The 16472-nt window shown below is 41.5% G+C and overlaps 1 pseudogene; it reads right to left on the bottom strand.

The window, feature by feature from the left end:
- Nucleotides 1–247: 247 nt before the first annotated feature.
- LOC106004288 lies at nucleotides 248–15771 on the bottom strand (annotated as a pseudogene).
- Between the last annotated feature and the right edge of the window lie 701 nt (nucleotides 15772–16472).

Raw genomic sequence — 16472 nt, forward strand, 5'->3', positions numbered from 1 at the left:
TATCATTGAGCTTGGTAAGTTAATAACATCCCCCTCCTCAGGTAAGAGAACAAAGAAAAAAACAAACAACAAACTGCTTTCATGGAAAATTGTTAGGGCTACAGCCCAACTTATACTGAGAGAGAACCATAAAATTTCAAATCTCCACTGCCTTTTTTCTTAGCCTTTTCTTGACTACAATTTTCTTGACTACAACGTTTTAGGAGGGCTTCAGCATTATCTCATTCCATCATACAGCATAGAAAGTTCATCCTTGTTTCTCACTGGTCTTTGCAAGAACACAATTTTTTTTTCTTTCCTGGTGGTTAACTTTCTTGAGATGGGGGCAGGATTCTATTTTTTCTAATACCTTCTCAAGTTGCTGAATTAAGACACCTCTTTAAAACCTGAAAGTAGGGGCGCCTGGGTGGCTCAGTGGGTTAAAGCCTCTGCCTTCGGCTCAGGTCATGATCCCAGGGTCCTGGGATCGAGCCCCGCATCAGGCTCTCTGCTCAGCAGGGAGCCTGCTTCCCCCTCTCTCTCTGCCTGCCTCTCTGCCTACTTGCGATCTCTCTCTCTCTCTCTCTCTCTCTCTGTCAAATAAATAAATAAATAAATCTTTAAAAAAAAATAAAACCTGAAAGTAAAGACAAATACAAGTACAGAGGCTATCTAACACATCTCTAATATGTAAGAGATAGTAGTGGATACACAATAGAGCTTACAGTCTCCATGGGAATAGGAAAATGTGTCTTCTTGGAAAAATGTCAAGAGTGTCAATTGAGGGCCTATGCCCACACCAGTTATAGTGAACAGGGATATTCTATGGGCTTGAAAGAATAGGTTAGACTAGGATAATATTCACCAATATGCTTAGGGAAATGAGCATGAACTATGATTGAGTGCTGGGGCTTTTTTGTGACCCTGTTCAGCACTGAACACAACTGTTTGAAAAAACTGGAGAGTTTTAAAAAAAAAAAGAAAGTGGAGAGTTCTTTGTTTATACCTACCTTGCAGCTTCCATGATGGTGAATTCAACAAATTGTTTCTTGACTGCAAGAGGTCCTTGAACTTCTTCAATCAAAGTGAAAATCCTTTCATACTCTGAAAATCATTTTTTAAAAAATTCAACATTTTTAAAAACATGAAGATGGTCTAGAATTCCACCTTAGTGCATCCACTCTGTCAGTAATCATTCCTCATGGGCTAGAGGGATACATGGTGTTTGTGTTTTGAATGCTTACTAAGGAAACGATTGTAAACACTAACCAAGCAAAGTGTACTTAGGAATTTTGAGACCAATTCAAGAGAAATCACCCTAAATTATATAAAAGCCCAATATGGTCAAAGGATGAGTTCAAGAGGTGGGTTGAATATTCTAAATCATGGAATGAGACAGACTTCCCATGGTTTTATTAGAGCCATTCTTTCACTACTTGCTTCGCCCAAACTTCTGAACTTCCTTCATTAATTGATATTTTATCTCATCATTAATTTTCTTTGCCACAGCAGGACTTATTTGCAATGTATTTGGCACTGCTCCTGGTGAAGACATTGCTGGACCTTTTGGGTCACCTGCAGAGCCTCTGCAGTTTTTGGTTCCTCCTCCAAGTGAATCACTGCCAGGTTTGGGAATCAGGCCATCTTTAGTGAAGTCATCAGTGGGAGATTCCAGTTGGTTGGGTGGAATACCAGCTCCTGCCCTGTTCGTAACTTCTGGCGCAGCAGCTTTTGGCAAGAATCCATCAGGTGGGGTTGGATGACTTTCTGCCTTCTTTTCATGGACATCGTGAGTGACAGTAGCACGTGGAAACCAGTTAAGAGATTGAGCTCTGAGGTAGGTGTATTTTTTCACTCCCACAGGGACATCCCTGTCCTCTGCAGTTTTGAGAAAATTATTTATTTCATAAAGCAGGAGTATGTACCAAGTGGAAATGTCAGATCCCACAAATAGGGCTCTGTAAAGATTATACAATAAATCATCTTTTCTCTCTTGGCACTATGAATTCATACAAAAATGTGGTTGGACAGCACAACTAATAAATACACATTCACAGAGCCCAGGCACTCATGATTTAATGCCTCCTTGATGCCCTTTACAAGGTGGAAAGCTGAACATCTCACTTGATGTCAAGATGTCTGATTTTGGCACTCTATCACCAAAAATCCCAGTCAGTATATGATCTTCCTCATTTGTCTTTTCTGTTTCAAAAAGGTGAATTCCCTTTTACTCCAAGTCCAACACCTCTACTTCAAATGCTCAGCCTTCTCTGTGCCAGGAACCTTGCCAAATGCTGGGAGATCAGCAGGGAACCAGACAGACAGAAACAGTCCCTACCCTTATGGAACTTGCATCCTCATGGGGAAGTCAGAGGACATCAAAGAAAGCTGGGGTGGCAATCCTTCTATCAAATTAGATTTTAAGCCAAACACTGTAATAAGACATGAGGAAGGACACTATATCATAATTAAAGGGTCTAGCCAAAAAGAATATCTAACAATTGTAAGTATTTATGCCCCTAACATGGGAGCATCCAATTATATAAACCAATTAATAACAAAATCAAAGAAACACATCAATAATAATACAATAATAACAGGGAACAGTAACATCCCACTCACCGCAATGGACAGATCATCCAAGCAGATCAACAAGGAAACAAGGACTTTGAAAGACACACTGGACCAGATGGACTTCACAGATATATTCAGAACAATCCATCTAAAGCAACAGAATACACATTCTTCTCAAGTGCACATGGAACATTCTCCAGAATAAATCACATACTGGGATACAAATCACATACTGGTACCAAAAGATTGGGATCATTCCCTGCTTATTTTTGGAACACAATGCTTTGAAACAGGAACTCAATCACAAGAAGAAATTTGGAAAGAATTCAAATACATGGAGGCTAAAGAGCATCCTACTAAAGAATGAATGGGTCAGCCAGAAAATTAAAGAAAAACTTTAAAAATTCATGGAAACAAATGAAAATGAAAACACAACTATTCAAAACCTTTGGGGTACAGCAAAGGTGGTACTAAGAGGGAAGTATGTACCTCAATATCATCAAAGCCATCTATGAAAAACCCACGGCAAATATCATTCTCAATGGGGAAAACCAGCTGTTCCTGCTGCTTGTGTGCTTTCTCTCTCTATCCTTCTCTCTCTGATAAATAAATAAATAAAATCTTTAACAAAATTCAAAGTTAAGGAGAAAGTAAGCACAAAGAAATACAAAGAAAAAGCACAAACTAACTTGCTAAATACAAATACAAATATTATTTGTAATAATAAATATAAACAAAACTAAACTTGCCAGTGAAGGTTACCAGTAGGGATTTTTTTTTTAATTCTACTTATACATTCTTTAAAAGAGAAACATTTAAAGTTGAGAACATGGAATGATTGAAATTTAAAAATTAATATTTTATACCTGGCAAATATTTTTATACCTGGCAAATATTAATCAATAGAAAGCAGAGGTAGTTAGTTATATTAATACCAGATAAAAAGAGACTTTAAAATGCATTATTACTGTGCAAAGGTCATGATAAAATAATCAGATTTAATTTCACCAGGAATGTTTAAGAGTTGTCCACTTGCATGAATCTAATATAACAGCCTCAAAAATATATAAAGCAAGAATAAACAGAACTACTGAAGGAAATTGAAAATTTCACCTTCATTGCAGAAGATTTTTAACATAATTCTCTACATTATTGTTAGTTCAAACAGACAAAAGATGAGTAAATGGATAAATGTTAATAATACAATTAGCAAGTTCAATTTATGGCCAAAAATCATAGTATAAATTCTTTTCAAGCATACTTAGAAAAATGGCCACAGCATGGAAGCACTGGGTGTGGTGCATAAACAATGAATTCTGGAACACTGAAAAGAAATTTTAACAAAATAAATAAAAAATTTTTTTAAAATGGCCACAGTCTCATCAATGTTCAAATACATAGTTTCATACAGCCCATACTCTCTAAGCAAAATGAAATTAAATTAGAAGTCAAAAGCAAAAGGAAAATGTATTTAGAGGTTTTTAAACACTCTTCTAAACCAATACATAGAAATGAATAAGGAAAATATTATGTAACAGAACTTTCTGGATGCTATGAAAGTGGACCTCAAAGGTATAGCTTTCCGTATGCTCTTTTGTTAAAAATGGGGGAAATGGGGTAACTGGGTGGCTCAGTTGGCTAAGCGTCTGCCTTCGGCTCAGGTCACAATCTCAAGGTTCTGGGATTGGGCCCCACATCAGGCCTTCTGCTTAGCGGGGAGTCTGCTTCTCCCTTTCCCTCTGCCCTTCCCCCATCTTGTGCGTTCTCTCTCTCTCTCTCTCTCTCTCTCTCTCAAATAAATAAATAAAATCTTTTAAAAAAATAAAAATAAAAAAGGAAAAAAAGACTGACAATCAGTTATCATTGTCCAGTGTTAGAAGTTGGAAGAAAGGGGCGCCTGGGTGGCTCAGTGGGTTAAGCGTCTGCCTTCAGCTCAGGTCATGGTCTCAGGGTCCTGGGATCGAGTCCCGCATTGGGAATCTCTGCTCAGCGGGAGCCTGCTTCCTCCTCTGTCTCTCTCTCTGCCTGCCTCTCTGCCTACTTTTGATCTCTCTCTGTTAAATAAATAAATAAAATCTTAAAAAAAGAAGAAGTTGGAAGAAAGGTAGACTAAATCCAGAGAAAGTAGAAAGAAGGAGCTAGTAAAGATAGAGCAGAAATTAATGAAATAGAAAAAGAAACTGCAATAAAGAAAATCAACAAAATCTAAAGTTTGTCCTTTGAGAACAACAAAAACACTGACAAGCCTTTAATGAGGTTAATCAAGAGAAAGATTATCTACCAATAAGTAATACTAGGAATGAAAAGGGAAAGATAACTAAGGATCCAGTAAAGATTTTTTAAGAGGGGATGGTGAGTACTGTGAACTTTATATTAAATTTGAAAATATAGGTGAAATAGAAAAATTCACAGAAAAACATAACTATATATCCTTGTGGAAATTATTTTTTTTAGAGAAAGAGAGAGAATGCATGCCATAGGGAGTGGGGAGCAGAGGGAGAGGAACAGAGAGAATCTTAAGCAGACTCCATGCCCAGCGCAGAGCCCAACAAGGGGCTCAATGTCACGACCGTGAGACCATGACCTGAGCCAAAATCAAGAGTTGGACACTTAACCGACTGAGCTATCCAGGTGCCCTGAGAATCTTTTTATAAGTACACTAGATAACCATATGGGGAAAATGAACCTTGATCTTTACAACTTTCCATACACAAAATTTATTTCTGATGCATCAGAAATCTAGAAGAAAACTTGTGACATCATCTTCATGACTTTGCGGTAAGCAAAGATTTTTAAACAGGGTACAAAAACAAATCTAAATTGATTAATTGGATTTCATTAAGAACCTCTTTTCATCAAAAGACATTATTAAGAGAGTGAAAAAGTAAACCAGGAACTCACAGAAGATATATATTCATAGCATATACGTATGAGAAAAGATTTAAGTTCAGAACTTAATTGATAAGACTTAAGTTCAGAAATTGATAAGAAAAAGGCAACCCCCCGCCAAAGATGAACCAATTGCCTGAAAAGGAACTTCATAAGGACATCTGCAAATGACCACTAAACTGACAAATAAGAATAACTCATTAATCAGCAGAGGAATTTAAGTCAAAGCCACAACGAAATGCCATTAAACACCCACCAGAATAGCTATGTTTGTGAGAATTCGATGTAGCTGGAACTCTCATACATTTCTGGATTGACACACAGGTTCCTCTGTGCCTCAGTTGGCACTTAATCACAACCATCCATTGTGACAATGTGAAAAATTGTGGCATCACCACATGCCATGGATTACTTTTATCCCATTGACCACTGGCAAGAAGCAAAGCACTGCCCTCAAGCCCAAAGGCCCCGTGAAACCAACCCCAAAATCTCATCTTAAGGGTCTACCTCCAGGAACCATCCTGCCTGCAGCCCCAGCTCTGTTTCAGAGGGCATCACATCCGTAGAGAGAAATCACAGAGTAATCTGAACATTACTGTTTAAACATTTACATGTTTAATATAAAGAATTATTAACTCAAATAGGGGGGAAAAGAGTAACAAGAGATTGACGGGGAGGAAGTAAGCAGAACTCTAAGTAGAGGAAAAGCAGATACAAGGAGCTACTGTCCCCAGAATTGAAAGAGAGCACTTGCAATGGGCTAAATGTTTGTGCCTACCTCCCTAAATTCATATATGAAATCTTAATCCCAGGATAGCGGTATTTGCAGGTGAGATTTTGGAGAGGTCATTCCGTCATAAGGGCTCCGCTTCCATGGTAATTACATGGCTCCACCTTTGCGGGAGTGAGATTAGGGCCCTTGTAAGAAGAGGTTATTTTTCTGTTGTGTGAGGATAGAAGAAGTCAGCTGTCTGCCACCCGGCAGAGGCCCCTCACCAGAACCTGTCCATGCTGGCACCCTGGTCTTGAACGTCCAGCCTCAGAACTTTAAGAAATACTGTTAAATAAATAAATAAATAAATCTTTAAAAAGGGGGGGGGGGTCCGCCTGGGTGACTTAGTGGGCTAAAGCTTCTGCCTTCGGCTCAGGTCATGATCCCAGAGTCCTGGGATCGAGCCCCGCATCGGGCTCTCTGCTCCGCAGGGAGCCTGCTTCCCCCCCCCCGCCCCCCGCCCGCCACCGCCTGCCTCTCTGCCTACTTGTGATCTCTATTGAATAAATAAATTAAATCTTAAAAAAAAAAAAACTGTAAGAAATAAATTGCTGTCGTTTCTTAAGCCACCCAGTCTGTGGGCCTCTGTTGTGGCACCCAAGACAGCCTATCCTCCCACTCTTCGCCCGGCCATTGCAGAGATAGAACATTCAAAGAAAAGCCCACTGCCGCTCCCCCCCCAACCCCCACACAGAACATCATTCCTCGGCTGAGTTAAAACACTCGAGGTGGAATTCCCCAAGGATCGAGTGAGCTCCCGCAAGGAAGACTGCTGCTCAGAGCTGAGAAGGAGCACCCAGGAAGTATCCTGTCGGGGCTGAGAGCACACAAGGCAAAGTCCTGCTCAACCAGAAGACTCTGATCTATTATCACTGCCCCAGGGAGGTGTAAGGGCAGCTGCAGGACTTGGTGTGCTGTTGGCCACGCTGCCCCGCAGCACCCCGACCCCGGAGAAGCTGTGTGCGGTGCACAGCCTGGTGCTGGAGAAGCCTCACGCCCCCAGCAGCCTGCTGTGCCCACTGCCCAGAACGAGAAAGCGAAACTTTTCCCTTGACTTTGGCGCCCTCTACAGGCAGACATTAGTAACAACAGCAACAAGAAAAATTTAAAGGCCCCAGAACATTTCCGCAGAGCAGGACAAGAGTAAATTTGGAGCTTACAGGCAATATAACTAGGCACTCTATTAACACACTACAAAAGGAGTGTAACTTGATCATCCCAAAGAATTAAAAAAAAACCGGGACAAAAAGCAACAAGAATACATGAAGAAAGAGTTAAAAGCATTTCTTAAGGAGGATATATAAATCTACACAAATTTAAAAAATGAAAATATATCTGCAGAAATCTTCAGCATACATTATTCCTAGGTGAATAATTGGAAGTATTGCTTGTGATATCAGAGACAACTTTGCCCACCACCATCCCTTCTGTCCAACACTCCCTACTGGAACTCCTACCCTGCACCTTCAGATAGTAAATGGCTGTTTGCTCAGAGCGAGCTCTCACACTGGTCAGTGATGGACGAGCCCGGGGGTGGAGTCACCGGGCACGTCAAATAGTGACAAGAGTGTGGGAACAGAGATTTGCGGGGAGGTCCCATTAGGTTAGTCCCCTCCAGTGGCTGACTGTCGCTGGTGTTCCGAGCCACTGTGGACGCGAGGTCCTTGGTTTCAAGGCCACCACGGTGCTGAGGAGGGGGCAGTGAGAACAGTGCTGGCGACAACAGCCCAAAGCTCCCCGTCTCTAGCGGGACGGAGCCATCTCTCTTGAGTGAAGGCTCTTCTGGTTGTTGCCAGGCTTGGGTTAACTAGCACGGTTCTGAAACCAGTTAATTAGACAGGATTTGCCCGTGTTCTTGCCTGTATGCTGGAGCGGATTTTCACAGGCCCTGCCTCCACCGACCCTGAAATGCCTCCTCCTATAGGCTACATAGTAAACTAAGTATAAAATCCAGTGCCTGAGACTGTAAATTATTTATGCTGTTTCTCTCTTGTTCTGGAAGGAAACTGGAATAGGCAGTGCCTGCATATCAGGAAGAACTCTCTAGAATCCAGGCTGCACGTATTGCTTCTCTAGCCAACTGGTTTTAGCGAAATCCACATGAGCGTCTGCGAATCCCCATTCCGGGAGGCTATTTATTCATTTTTTTATTTTGTGTGACAAATTACCCCCACTTTCACGGCTTCAAAAATCATACCAAACTTAGAGGCTTGAAAGAATATTTGTTCTCTCTTCTCGCAGGGTCCTGTAGCTCAGAAATCTGATTTCAGCCGAGCTGGGCACTCGTCTGGAAGATCTGGGGTGGAACGCGGTTCCGAATTCATTCGCATCTTTGGTGGAAGTCAAGTCCTTTGTGCTATCAGACAGATGCTGCATTTCTCGCAGGTTGTTAGCAAGGGCTCAGTGTCACCTCTAGAGGTCACTCTCGGCCCTTTTCATGTGGCTCTGTTGTCTCCAAGGGAGCGATGACACAACAAATTCTTAGATTTCTAACTCCCTGGGCGCAGCCACCAGCTGGAGGACACTGATTCAAAGGCTCAGGAGGGCGGCTGGGCGCTCCCATTCATCCCACTACAAGGGTCAGATGATCAGTAGTCTCAGTTCCATCTGCGAAGTCACTTTTGTCCTGTAATGTGGGAGAACACCAGAGGGCAAAGGTCATGGGGAACATCTTGGAATTCTCCTGAGCAAGAGAAAGAAGTGAAGGTCGCAGGACTCAGAGCCATGGGTTTGGGGCCACTTCCTCGTGCAAAGCCCTCATGGCTTCGGGACCTGCTTGGGCTGATCTTGCACACACCACTTCCATTTGGAAAAGGGTGCTTCTGTGCACACCCACGGCGATGACTTGGTGTGTCAGAGAGCACCCGGGTTAGGACGGACAGCTCAGGTGGCATGGGGACGAGGTGTCCCCTGGTCAAGCCTTCAGTCCTACTAAGGCCAGTAGTAAGCCCAGTGTTATTCCAAAGGACCAGAATGATGTTTTGGTTTGTGCTGGTTTTGGAGCCGGGGTCCTCTAATTTGTTCTGGTTTGGAGCCAGGGTCCTCTAATTATGGACAAATCTGATTATTTCTTGTCCCCAACAGACGGTCACCCTGGTAAAGGGATGCAGGCCCCTTTGGGTATGTGTGGGAGAAAGATAATAACAGAAAATGTTTTAGAAGGGCGCTTCCTTAAGAAGCCTCCCCCTTCATACACGAGCTTTTGGATCTTTGACCAAGTCAGGTGTGGGGTTTGATTGATTCAGGGACTCTTGGTCAGAAGGGGAGTAAGCAGGTGTATGTGGGCAACACACGAGCTACTCCCATGTCAATACGCCCACATCCACTTACTTTGGTCAATGGAAACTACACCAAGTTAATTCATTCAGGACTGCTAATGGCCATGAACCTCGGTAGAGAAAGTTTGGGTCACCCCAATAGGAACAGGACCATCACCAGGCAAGGTGCTTGCTGAGAGCTAAGGGAATGTGGAGTGAGTAATGAGAGAAGTGACCACACAACCATTTGTAGAGTCAAGGACTGTAATAATTATGAATATTACTTCCTTACTTTGATATGCATAAGTTTACATACAGAATAACCAAATGCTTTTTTATTTTTTTAAGATTTTATTTATTTGAAGGATAGAGAGCATGAGCTGGAGGGGAGGAACAGAGGGAGAAGCAGACTCCCCTCTGAGCAGGGAACCTGACACAGGGCTCAATCCCAGGACCCTGGGATCATGATCTGAGCCAAAGGCAGATGCTCAACACCACCCAGGAGCCCCACCCAATATTTTTGGGTTTCATCCCCTCATCCCCTTAGCCACTAACTTAGAATGTGTTAATGTGAAGTAACTTTATTTCTCAGTATTCAAGATGCAGGATATTAAAGGCAGAGGAGGGGCACACCTGGGTGGCTCAGTTGGTTAAGCATCTGCCTTCAGCTCAGGTCATGATCCTAGGATCCTGGGATGGAGCCCTGCATCAGGCTCCCTGCTCAGCGGGGATCCTGCTTCTCCCTCTCCCACTTCCCCTGCTTGTGTTCGTTCTCTCTCTCTCTCTCTCTCTGTCAATTAAATAAATAAATAAAATCTTAAAAAAAAAATAAAGGCAGAGGAGAGGTGCCTGTGTGACTCAGTTGGTTAAGCGTCCAACTCTTGGTTTCAGCTCAGGTCATGATCTCAGGGTCATAAGATTAAGTCCCGCAGCAGGCTCTGTGCTGGGCATGATTGGGTTAAGGACATTGGAAAGGGTTGTGGTGAGTGCTGTGAAATGTGTAGCCTGACAATTCACAGACCTGTACCCCTGGGGCAAATAATACATTATATGTTAATAAAAATTAAAAAAAAAAAAAGATTCTCGGGCACCTGGGTGGCTCAGCGGGTTAAGCCGCTGCCTTCGGCTCAGGTCATGATCTCAGGGTCCTGGGATCAAGCCCCACATCGGGCTCTCTGCTCAACAGGGAGCCTGCTTCCCTCTCTCTCTCTCTGCCTGCCTCTCCGACTACTTGTGATTTCTCTCTGTCAAATAAATAAATAAAATCTTAAAAAAAAATTCTCTCTCTCCCTCTGCCCCTCCCCCGCCACCACTCCACCTGGCACTCATGCACTCTTTTCAAAAAAATTTTTTAAAATAAAGGCAGGGGTGATCTAGGCAGCCAAAGAATGACAAAGACCTAAAGGCAAAAATTGAGCTTTGTACCCTCTTTAGGAAAATGGTCAACATGTTCTGTCATAAGCCAGGAATCTGGTTTCATTACTGCCTTTACGTCAAGATGAAGTGTGGTTTAAAGAGATGTTCACAGGTGCCAAACACACAAGCGGGCGTCGACTGTAATGTGTTCACTTGGTCAGATGACACACATTACAAACGCTTCCACTGGCTATTTCCACTCAGAGTGTGCCACAGGAGGTTTCCAGAGACTGAAGGGCATGGCAGAAGAGGAGCCATCGCCATTTTGTAGCTCACACACATTGTTTCTGGTCTGCTAATTCACCTGTTGGCCAGAGTCAGCAGCTGGCCCTGCCATGTCTCGACTTTATCCTGGATTCTCCCTCAGTTTCTCTATCTCATGGATGTTTCTGTTTAGCCCCATGAGGCTGGGCCCTGTATTCTGCAGATACCCTTGTTACCAAGGTCAGAGGCAACAAGAATGGTAATGCATTTGTTTGTTCCTTTGGGGTTCCAGATCAAGTTTGTGGGTTTTAGTCCATGAGTTTTCCCCCCACCAGAGTTGAGGTGACAGCACCCTTTTAGAGACATCTTAACCACATTCCACAATTGGATAAATAAGACCAATTTTTTGTACCAGCATCACCAGCAACAACAACATATTCATCCCCTACTTTTTCTGCATCTCTAGTTGACTGATACAGACAGGAGGATGACTAGATCTTTTTTTTTTTTTTTTTTTAGATTTTATCTATTTATTTGACAGAGATCACAAGTAGGCAGAGAGGCAGGCGGCAAAGAGGGGTGGAGCAAGCTCCCTGTGGAGCAGAGAGCCTAATGCTGGGTTTGATCCCAGGACCCTGGGATCCTGACCTGAGCCAAAGGCAGAGGCTTTAACCCACTGAGCCACCCAGGCATCCCTCAGGATGACTAAATCTTATTAAGCCTCCTTATATCACTGGCTTCTAGAGTCTGGTAGTCTTCCCTATGCTGATATTTTGTAGATAGAAGCACCTTTGAATTTCATCTTTTACAATTTGTTGTTCAGTTCAACGTTTCAAATCCAGCATAAACAAATACCATTACTGATTGGCAATGTCTTATTTCAAGTGGCTATAACATGATACCACAGACATGGTGGCTTAAAAACAACATAAATTTATTTCTTGCAGTTCTGGAAGGTGCCAGTCTGAGATCTAGGTGCCAGCATGATTACTCCAGGTTGCAGACTGCTCAATTCTCATTATGTCCTCATGCAACAGAAAGAGCACAAGAGAGCTCTCTGGGGTCTCTTTTATTAAAAATTTAATCCCATTCAGGAGGGCCTCACCCCCATGACTTAGTCACCCCCCCAAAGGCCTGACCTCCTAATCCCACAACCCCACAATGCACAGCCTCCCCTACTATGAGCATCCCCCTCCAGAGTGGGACTTGTGTTACAATTGATGGACCTGCAATGGCGCATCAGTACCACCCAAAGTCCAGAGTTTATGTTAGGGTTCAGTCTTGGTGTGGCACATTCTTTGGGTTTGGGTAAATGTATAATAACATGTACCCACCCTTATAGTATCACACAGAGTATTTTCACTACCTTAAAAGTCCTCTGTGCTGGGGCGCCTGGGTGGCACAGTCAGTTAAGCATCTGAGGCTTGGCTTTGGCTCAAGTCATGATATCGAGGTTGTGAGATGCAGCCTTACATCATGCTCCCCACTCAATGTGGAGTCTGCTTGGGACTCGTTATCTCCCTCTCCCTCTTCCCCTGCCCCCATGCTCTCTCTCTCTCCATATTAAATAAATAAATAATTCTTTTTAAAAATCCTCTGTGCTTGGTCCATTCATTTCTCCTCAATCTCTCCAACCTCGGGCAACCACTATCCATTTTATTGTCTCCAGAGTTTTGCCTTTTCTAAAACGGAGGATAGCGGGAATCATGCAGTAAATGCACTTTTCATATTGGCTGCTTTCACTTATTAATACGCATTTAAGTTTTCTCGATGTATTTTCATACCATGATAGATCATTTCTTTTTAGCACTGATATTCCATTGTGTGAAGGTAGCAGTTTATTTACCCCCTTCACCTACTGAAGGACAATGGTTGCTTCCAAGTTCGGGCAATTAAGAGTAAAACTGCAATAAACACTGACTGAGGTGCAAGTTTTTGTGTGGCCGTAAGCTTTAAACTACTTTGGATAAATACCAAAGGAGAGTGATTACAAGATGGTATGGCAAGAGCGTGTTTAGTTTTGTAGGAAACTGACAAACTGTCTTCCAAAGTGACTGTACCATTTTGTGTTCCCACAAGCAATGAGTGAGAGTTTCTGTTGCTCCACATCCTTGCCAGCATTTGGTCCAGGTGTCGGTGCTCTGGATTTTGACCTTTCTAGTAGGAGCATAGCAGTATCTCATAGTTGTTTTCATTTGCAATTTTCTAATGACATAGGACATGAATCATCTTTTCATATACTTATTTGCTACCTGTATATCATCTTTGGTGAAATGTCTGTTATCTCTGGCCCATTTTTTTTTTTAGTTAGGTTCTATTGTTTTCTTATAATTTTAAGAGTTCTTTTAATGTTTTCAAGAAAAGCCCTTTATCGGGATGCCTGGGTGGCTCAGTGGATTAAGCCTCTGCCTTCAGCTCAGGTCATGATCTCCGGGTCCTGGGATCGAGCACTGCATCGGGCTCTCTGCTTGGCAGGGAGCCTACTTCCTCCTCTCTAATTCTCTGCCTGCCTCTCTGCCTGCTTGTGATCTCTGTCTGTCAAATAAATAAATAAAATCTTTTTAAAAATTTGAGAGAAGTCCTTTATCACATATATCTTTTGCAAATCTTTTCTCCCGGTTTGTGGCTTGACTTCCCAATCTCACGACATTGTCTTTCACAGGGAAGAAGTTTTTTTTTTTTTTTTTTTTTTTTTTAGGGAAGAAGCTTTTAATTTTAATGATGTCCAGCTTGTCAATTTTTCTTTCATTAATAGTGCCTTTGGTACTATATCTAGAAAGTCATCATCACACCCAGAGTCTTCTAGATTTTCTTCTATGTAATCTTCTAGTTTAGTCTATGGTCTATGATCCATTTTGTGTTAATTTTTGTGAAGGATCTGCATCTAAATTTGTTTGGTTTTGTTTGGTTTTATCTGTGGACGTCTAGCTGTTCCAGCACCATTTGTTGAAGAAGAGACTGTCTCGGCCCCACTGTATTGCCTTTACTCCTTTGTCAAAGATCAGTTGACTATTCTTTATGGGCCTATTTCCAAGTTCTCTATTATGTTCCATTTATCTATTTGCCTATTCTTTTGCCAATACCACTGTCTCGATTATTGCAGTTTCATAGTAAGTCTTGAAGTCAGATAAGGTCAGTCCTCCAACTTTCTTCTTTTCCTTCAATATTGTGTTGCCTCTTCTGGATCCTTTGCTTCTCCATATAAATCTTAGAATCAGTTTGTCAATATCCAGAAGATAACTTGTTAGGATTTTTACTGGTTTTGCATTGAATCTATAGATCAAGTTGGGAAGAACTGACATCTTGACCATCAAAGACTGGAGTTTTTAATTCTCAGACATGTTCACACTAAGCACCCAACAATTTGTTGATTATAGTTCGGGATTTTCTACCCCAACCTTCATCCTCATGGTGGTTTCCTGTCATTAATCTCTGCTCCAATAAACCATGACACCGTTATTTGCCTGTCTCTCCAATCTTGAGGGCACTGGTCTTCCCTGTGTCTTCCCCTCACTTACAGATCCAAGGAGAGTTGTTGCTTTTCAGACTGTTCAGGTTTTCACTTGTTAGGATGGAGTGATGCCTTCCAAGCTCTTTACATGCAGGACCAGAGACCAGAAGTCAAGGATTTTTTTAATGTTATACATCTCTCAAAAAATCAAAAATAGAATTACCGAAGGATCCAGTAATTCTACTACTGAGTATGTATCCAAAGAAAACAAAAACACTAATTTAAAAAGATATATACACTCCTCTAATTACTGCATTATTAAAATACCCAAGATATGGAAGCAAGCCAAGCATCCATCAATAAATGAATGAAGATGAAGGTGTGTGTGTGTGTGTGTGTGTGTGTGTGTGTAATGAAATATTACTCAGCCATAAAAAGAATGAAATCTTGACATTTTGCAATGACATGCATGGGTGGAGCTAGAAGGTATAATGTAAGTGAAATAAGCCAGTCAGAGAAACACAAATACCATATGATTTCACTCATATGTGGAATTTAAGAAACAAACCAAATGAACAAAAACAAAAACAGAGACAAACAAAACGACAGACACTTAAATTTAGAGAACAAACTGGTGGTTGCCAGAAGGAAGGTGGAAGGGAGGGTCAAGTAGGGAAAGAGGATTAAGAGCTCGTGATGAGCACTGAGTAATGTAAAGAAGTGTTGAATCACTGTATTGTACGACTGAAACTAATTTAACACTATGTTAATTATGTTGGAATTTTAAAAACACATAATTACATCTCATAATTTTGTATGTCAGGAATTTGAGCAGGGTTGAGATAGCACTCATTCTACTCCATATGGCATCAAGTGGAATCAGATGGCAGCTGGACTGCTCTGGAACATTTTGTTGTTGTTGCAAACTACACATAAAATCTACCATTTTAAAAGGTACGGTTCAATGGCATAAAGTTTGTGCACCATGTTGTGTAACCATCACAGAACTATCTGGTTCTAGAACTTTCTTACTATCCCAAAAGGAAACTACACTAGCAGTCATTCCCCCATTTCCACCTCTCCCCAGTCCCTCAGTGCTCGTTATGTATTTTCTGTCTCTATGGATTGGCCAGTTCTTGGTATTTCGTGTAAATGGAATCATACACATATGCCCTATCTTGTCTCATTTGCCTTCTTTCACTTACCATAATGCTTGCAAGTTCACCCATGTTGTAGATGTGTTGGTATTTTATTCCCAGCAATGTATGAGGGTTCCAGTTTCTCTACATCCTCAACACTTGTTCTGTTTCTTTTTTATTATAATCGTCCTGGTAGGTGTGAAGTGTTATCTTATTGTGGGTTTGATTTGCAGGTCCCTAATGACTAGTAATGTTGAGTATCTTTCCATGTGCTTGTTGGTGCTTTGTGTATGTTCTTTGAAGATACTTTTTTTTCCAAAAAATTTTGGCCTCTTTTTCCTTAGACTGCTTCTTTACTGTTGAGTTGAAAGAATTCTTTTTATATTATGGACATTATATACATGCTTTGCAAATATTTTAAAATACTCCCAGCCTATGGGTTATCTTTTCACTCTCTTGATAGTCCTTTGATGCACAGAAGCTTTTAATTTTGCTAAGATCAAATTATCTATATTTTCTTTTGTTGTTTGTGCTTTTGGTGCCATGTTTAAGAAACCACTGCCAAATCCAAGGTCATGAAAATTAGCTCCAAAATTTCCTTCTAAGAGTTGTATGGCTTTAGCTCTTATTGACTTTAATTTTAAAGTTAATTTTTGTATATAGCATGAAGTGGGTATACAACTTCTGTTACTGATTTCTAGTTTGATTCTATTATGGCAAAGAGAATACTTTATAGGGGCTCCTGGATGGCTCAGTCAGTTAAGCATCCAGCCTTTTGATTTTGGCTCAGG

The sequence above is a fragment of the Mustela putorius genome, unplaced genomic scaffold (assembly GCF_011764305.1).
Source record: "Mustela putorius furo isolate JIRA1106 unplaced genomic scaffold, ASM1176430v1.1 tig00003899_pilon_pilon_pilon, whole genome shotgun sequence".
Classification (NCBI taxonomy): Eukaryota; Metazoa; Chordata; class Mammalia; order Carnivora; family Mustelidae; genus Mustela; species Mustela putorius.